The 7,649-nt window shown below is 33.7% G+C and overlaps 1 pseudogene; it reads right to left on the reverse strand.

The window, feature by feature from the left end:
• Window positions 1–407: 407 nt before the first annotated feature.
• Window positions 408–2,209, reverse strand: LOC140862915 (heat shock cognate 70 kDa protein-like; annotated as a pseudogene).
• Window positions 2,210–7,649: the final 5,440 nt, after the last annotated feature.

Below are 7,649 nucleotides of genomic sequence, written 5' to 3' on the forward strand. Positions count from 1 at the left end.
GCTCTGATACCAGTTGTTATGGATTATGCCGGAGTGATCATGACGATAATAATTGCGTAATAAAACAATCAATAAGGACACCAAAGATTTTCTGTGGTTCACCCAATATAGGCTAAGTCCACGGAGCTGCTGCAATATTTATTACCAGAGAAATATTACAAGTGTATACAAAACACTATATCTCTCACATGATCCCAACCCCGAGTATTACCGAGAAACTCTTTTCTTTGTTTCTTATTTCCTATGCTCTCTGATTTTGGGATATCTAAACTGAAGGGGAAGGAGCTCTATTTATAGAGCTCATTCACGCGTCCTCTACGCGTCAATTAAATGCCGGTGCATTTAATTGCTTTCCCTACTTCCACCTGCCATCATCCCAACTTCAACCAATCACCATCATTTGCCACCTAACAGCTATCATGTTTTTTAGTCATGATAGTATCTCTAGTGTCGCAGACACAATTTTCCAAAATATTCTTTGCCTCGAATTTCTTTTTAAGCTTCTCATCTTCTAGTTTTAATATCTCTGCTTCCTCCAACATTCTTCCAATCTCATCCTTGGACAGCAAGCCGTTAATGTTGCTTATTGTGATGCTATTTGCAATACCGGATGTTTCGTCTTCATCGGAAACAGTAAAGATACCATTAGCATCGATATCAAAGCACACATTGAATTGAGGGACGCCCCTCGAAGCAGGAGGGAAACCAGACAGAACGAACGCGCCCAACAGAATGTTGTCGTTTGCTCTAGGCCTTTCACCCTCGTACACTTCGAATGTATCACTAGTTAGGTCGTCTTCATAAGTGGTGAACCATTCTTGTTTCTTAGTAGGAATAGCGGTATTCCTGGTATTACTATGTACATTTAATCCTCTCTAATACGCACACCAAGAGACAGATGGGTGACATCACATAATATTATGTCTTGAACCTGGTGATTACCCTGTCTAGTCGAAATCGCGGCTTGGACTGCTGCACCGTAGGCTACGGCCTCATCTGGGTGAATACTTTTACATAGCTCCTTCCCATCAAAGAAATCTTGAAGCAATTGTTGCACTTTGGGAATTCTTATAAATCCACCAACGAGGACCACATCATAAATACTTTCATTCTCCATCTTGGCATCTTTCAAACACTTTTCCACATGGCTAATGCATTTATGAAACAAGTCCATGTTGAGCTCCTCAAATTTGGCTCGTGTTATCTTCGAGTCCAAATCAATTCCATCATACAAACACTCGATCCCAATAGTTGTATGTGCCATAAAAGATAGATTCCTATTTTCCCTCTCGCAAGTTGTCCGCAACCTTCTCAATGCTCGGGGTTTGTCTCTTACGTCCTTTTTGTGCTTCTTCTTAAACTTTTCGACAAAATGGTTAACCATCCTATTGTCAAAATCTTCTCCTCCGAGATGGGTGTCACCGGCAGTTGACTTGACCTTAAATGTACCCTTCATAATCGTGAGAAGAGAAACATCGAAAGTTCCACCACCAAGGTCAAAAATAAGCACATTATTTATCGTACCAAAGCTGCATAACCTTTTGTCAAGACCATAGGCAATGGATGCAGCAGTTGGTTCAACAATATTACACAACACGTTGAGCCCAGAAATGATTCCGGCATCCTTGGTTGTCCACCTCTGGGAATCATTGAAGTAGGCGGGTACAGTAATAACTGCATTTTTAACATTACATCAAAGAAAGGCTTCTCCAATTTCCTTCATTTTGGCGAGAACCATCGAGGAGATCTCTTCAGCAGCAAATTGTTTGTCTTCATCTTTGTAAGTAACCACAATCATGGGCTTATTATTCGCACCGCAAATGACCTTGAACGACCAGAGTTCCTTATCACTCTGGAGCAAAGGGTCGCTGAATCTCCGACCGATCAATCTCTTAGCATATGCCGATATATAATTGGAGAGAAATACTATTTAGAACATTATAATCCCAACAAAGCCTCGTAAAAGAAGACTGAATGAAGAAACTGATGTCTCACCAAAGACAGTGTTTGTGGGGTTCAAGGCCACAACATTCTTGGCAGCATAGCCGATGAGACGTTCGGTTTCGTTGAAAGTTACGTAAGAAGGCGTGATGTGATTGCCCTGATCATTTGGTATGATCTCAACGCGATCCCATTTCCACACGGCTACGCATGAATAAGTGGTGCCCAAGTCGATTCCGATCGCCGGTCCTTCGTTTTTTCCAGCCATTTTGTGACAACACTACCAACAAATTAAACTGGGAGAGTGGTTAATAATTCTAACAAATTGGAAAGAAGATGAAGGGGACAATTAGGAAAAAGGGATGAAACTTAATGTATTTAAAAAAAGGATCCAATCTTTAATTTACATATATACCCATGGTTAGGCTATTAAAAAAACTTTTTTATTAAATTTTAAAGTTAAAAATTTTATTTTTTTAATTCAACTTATGTTCTCAGTCGACCCAAGCATAAAAAAAATTTAAGTAGACCCAAATTTGGGTTTACCCGAGCTTTTTTATGCTTGGATGGAGAAGCTTTCGGTCGACCCAAATATAAAAAATCTTGGGTAGACCCAAACTTGGGTCAACCCAAGCTTTCCCATTCAGCTCTTGGGTCGACCCAAGCTTTTTCATGCTTGGGTCGACCCAAACTTACTCTTGGGTTGATCCAAGCTTGTACTGTGGAAATACGTGTTTGCAGCGCCCCGCGCGCTGCGGAAAGAAGCATCGTCCGCTGCGAAAAAACATTGCGCGTCTAAAAAAACATTCATAATTACACAATTTTATCCAATGTTCATTGATAATTTTGCATGTAAAAATTTATCCACTAATTTCACGAGTATTTTTTATATTCGTACATGTTAACGTATGAATTCGCGAATTTCACATGTATGCTTTAAAATCGTACTTGTTTTAACATATAAATTCGCTAATATCACAAGCATGTTTACATATAATCGTATATATTTTACAATATGAATCCATTAATTTCACAAATATGTTCTATAAGTTTGACCGATAATTATATAATTTTGACCAATAATTACACCATTTTTTCCAATGTTAATTGATAATTGTACATTTTTTAACAATTTATCCACTGATTTCACGAATATGTTCTATAATAGTACATGTTTTAATACATAAATCCGCTAATTTTACAAGCATGTTCTAAAATCGTACATGTTTTAACATATTAATCTGCTAATGTCACAAATATGTTGACCTGTAATCGTATATATTTTAACATATGAATCCGTTAATTTCACAAATATGTTATGTAATCGTACAAGTTTTAACATATTAATCTGCTAATGTCACAAGTATGTTATATAATGATGCATGTTTTAGCATATGAATCTGCTAATGTCACAAATATATTCTATAATGATATATGCTTTAAGATATATACGAATCTGTTAATTTCGCGACTATGTTCTACAATGATACATGTTTTAACATATGAATCCAATATTTTAACAAGTATGTTCTATAATTGTAAATGTTTTAAAATATGAATCCACTAATACCACAAGTATGTTGATGAAACTTAAAATTAGTAATTATTTATATGTTAAAAAATGTGTTTTAAGATTTAAGTTTTATTAAAATTATAAATTTATATTGTTTGAAGTGTTATGTGTTTATATTTAAATGTTTTACAATATGTTTATTCTTATTTTAGTTTCTTTTATTTATTTTGTTAAACAATCTTAAATAAACCAACAATGAAACTTTGAAACCTTGCCAATTTTATAATTTATGTACTTAAATGTTATAATAATCTTTCTTTCTATCTATAATATATAATTATTAAACTTACAACATCCTCTCCGTGGATCGATTTCGTACTTACGAGTATATTACTTGCAGACAACCTACACTTGGTGAATTACAATTTAAGTTGTAGCATATGTTGGCCAAGAATCGTATATATTTTAACATATGAATCCGTTAATTTCACAAATATGTTATATAATCGTACATGTTTTAATATATGAATCTGCTAATATCATAAGTATGTTCTATAATGATACATTTTTTAATATATGAATCCAATTATTTCACAACTATATTATATAATCGTACATATATTAACATATGAATCCGCTAATTTGACAAGTATGTGATATAATCGTGCGTGTTTTAACACATGAATCCGCTAAATTCACAAATATATTCTATAATGATATATGTTTTAACATAAGAATCCGTTAACTTCACGATTATGTTCTACAATTATACATGCTTTAACATATGAATCCAATAATTTAACAAGTATGTTCTATAATCGTAAATATTTTAACATATGAATCAAATAATATCACAAGCATGTTATATAATTATACATATATTAACATATGAATCCGCTAATTTCAAAAGACCCAGACTTGGGTCAACCCAAGTATCAATTGTGTCTGGTCGACCCAGTCGACCCAAAAAAATTTTTTGGGTTGTTGGGTCGACCAAGCATAAGCTTGTGTCAACCCAAAATGCATGGGTTGACCCAAGCATATGGATATGCTTGGGTTGACCATAAACCTTGAGTTTTTGGGTCAACCCAAGCAAGCACTTAAATGCTTGGTTCGACCAAGCATTTTTTTAAAGTTTGGATCGACCAACTTTTCTGTCTTGGTTAATCAACCCAAGTTTTTTTTAGTTTATTATTTTTTGTTTTGGATAAAGTGTACAGGACAATCAACTTTCTTTTTTTTTTTTAAAAAAAGTCAAGATCCTTATTTTTTAAAATATATCAATGACAGTCCTATTTTTTTAACCAGACCGAAGATGAAGTCGGAGTCTACGATGAAACAAAATGAAAACGACGACTTCTTACACAACTTTAAAACGCGTTTGTTGACTTGCTTTCTCAAATATTCAATATCTGTTGAAATGAAAACTCCTCGTTATTTTATTTATATATATATATAATAACATAATTGATATTTGTTATCTGTTGAAATTTACAGTTACCAAATTCTTATTATGACATATTGTGGTGTCTCGTCTTTAAGAAAGTGATGAACTATCCTGCACACGGAAAATTCGATGCTGCACACAAGGTACAACCCTGTGTGCAGCGTGTCAGGCCTTGATGTGGGCCCCACATAATTTGTGTGGGGCCCACATACCTTGAGCCAATCAAGGCATGAAAGCTACCCATGGGGGTAGTGCCCCATGGGTAGCATCGAACTATCCCACACAGAAAATTCGATGCTGCACACAGGGTACAACCTTGTGTGCAGCGTGTCAGGACTTGATTGGCCCAATGATGTGGGCCCCACATAATGCCCCACATAATTTGTGTGGGGCCCACATGCCTTGAGCCAATCAAGGCATGACAACTACCCATGGGGGTAGTGCCCCATGGGTAGTATCGAACTATCCCCTGCACACAGATAATTATACTATCGTGTTCATCAAAATTTATTTTTAATTTTGAATTAAAGAAACGTCTCTTTTAGTAATACTAGTAAATAGCACGTGCGATGCACGTGGTGACACTTTTTTTATATAATATATCTATTTATTATTTTTTATAATTATTGAGATTTTCACGGCCTCATAATAAAAATCATATAAACTTTAAATTTTAATTAAGAAAATCAACTGACATAATACAATTATTTTTTTTTCACTTTTAGTCGTGTTAATGGTGAATTTGCATTTTTAATCCTGTAACTTAAATATTTTCATTTTTAGTCATATTACAATACATTTTCATTTTTAATCATGTCACTTGTATAATTATTTTTATTTTGATCATTTAACTCGCATATTTTTTTTGTTCTGTTGTGGTATATATATTTTCATTTATAGTCATGTAACTTGGATATTATTTTTATTTTTTGTCATTTAACTTGTATTATATCCCTATATATTTTTATATGATCTTACTTATAGTATAAATAAAATGGCAAATTTGATATTTCACAATGATAAAAATTTACCCTTTTATTCACACTTTTAGATAGGTAATAGATTTAATTTATATTCCTACATTAATTTCGTAAATATATGTTTTTAACTCTTAAATTTTAATAATATTATTTTTTTATTTTTATTCTTTTCAAGATTTATATTCTTATATATTTTTTAATTCTAACATTTTATATTAATACAGTAAGTTTTAGTTTTTTCTTTTAGTTTTTCAAGATTTATTTATCTATTTGATTAACTATTTACCTATAATATAATAGGAATATTCATGTACTTTTATACCCTAACTAAAATGTTGTTTTTATTTTTATATCCCTATATGTTTTATATGACATTACTTATAGTGTAAATAAAAAGGCAAAGTTGTTATTTCACAATCGTAAAACTTTATCTTTTTATTCACTCTTTTAGATAGGTAATAGATAATAGATAATAAAATAAATATATATTATCTTTAATAAATTTAAATAATACATGCATATTTTTATTTTCCAACATCTGAATCATTTTTATGTTAATTGTTTTTAGATTTTTCTAAGAATTATGTGTTGAATCCGACATTTTGGTGATAACAAACAACAACTCATTGTATAGGTATGTGCTGCCAATCCTTGTATTTTAGGAATCTACTACAACTCCTATCGAAAGCTTGTCAACCGCCTTTGTCTCTCGACCGGTTGCAGTCACAAGCCTATCGACTGGTTATTCAAAACAGCAGAGGATAAATCTCTCTACCGGAAGCTTGTCAACCGCCTTTGTCTCTCGACCGGTTGCAGTCACAAGCCTATCGACTGGTTATTCAAACCAGCTGAGGATAAATCTATCTACCGGTAGAATGCCAACTGCTTATCAAGATATCTCAAGACAAATACTTGAGACAAGACGTTCTTTGCAAGATCTTTTATTAAAAGCAGAACTGGCGTATCAGAAGATCTGTTGACTCTTGCATCGAGACAACAGGTTTCACTAAAATGACAAAAACGCAGAATGGCTACAGTTAAAGCATTCGACCATTTATACCAGTTTTGGACCCTGGAAGTTGTCTGTATTTAAAGAAGTGTACGATCTTCATGCAGAATCATCAATGCATTTATGAGCATTAAATGTGCATTCAATGCAGCATCAGAACGTTCAAAATAAAGACGTTGATGATTGACCTATATAAAGGGAAGATTGCTCAAGAAGTGACAGAGAAGACAAGCAACTCAAAAAATCTCAATCAACTCAATCACTTGAATAATATCAGAAGTCCTCATCTGATATACTGAAGCAATACTTGAGCACACTTACAAGATCATTCATTTGCTGCTCAAATAAACTCTCGCCTACAGTTTACATATCTGATCTTCAAGGATCATTCTAGGGTTTCCAAGCCTCTCGACCGCTCTGCAGTTTGAGAAGCTCAACCGGACCGCATTCATTATTGAAGAGACTTGAAGCTACTCTGAAAGCTTCCACCAGTCTGATAAGAACTGAGAATCTTATCTGTGTAAATCTAGGAGTTTCGGATTAGGCATTGGATAAGTCCTAAGTCTGAAGTGGGTGTATTGCAAGACGTTGTAATAACCAAAGTCTTCTAGTGAATTCCTTCCTAAGTGGAAGAAGGGGAGACGTAGAAGGATTAAGCCTTCGAACTTCCATAAATCGTGCCTTAGTCTTTACTGCTATTTATCTTACATATTCTCATACATTGTGTTATAAACTTTGCATCACTAAAACCTCTAAACT

The sequence above is a fragment of the Henckelia pumila genome, chromosome 4 (assembly GCF_033568475.1).
Source record: "Henckelia pumila isolate YLH828 chromosome 4, ASM3356847v2, whole genome shotgun sequence".
Classification (NCBI taxonomy): Eukaryota; Viridiplantae; Streptophyta; class Magnoliopsida; order Lamiales; family Gesneriaceae; genus Henckelia; species Henckelia pumila.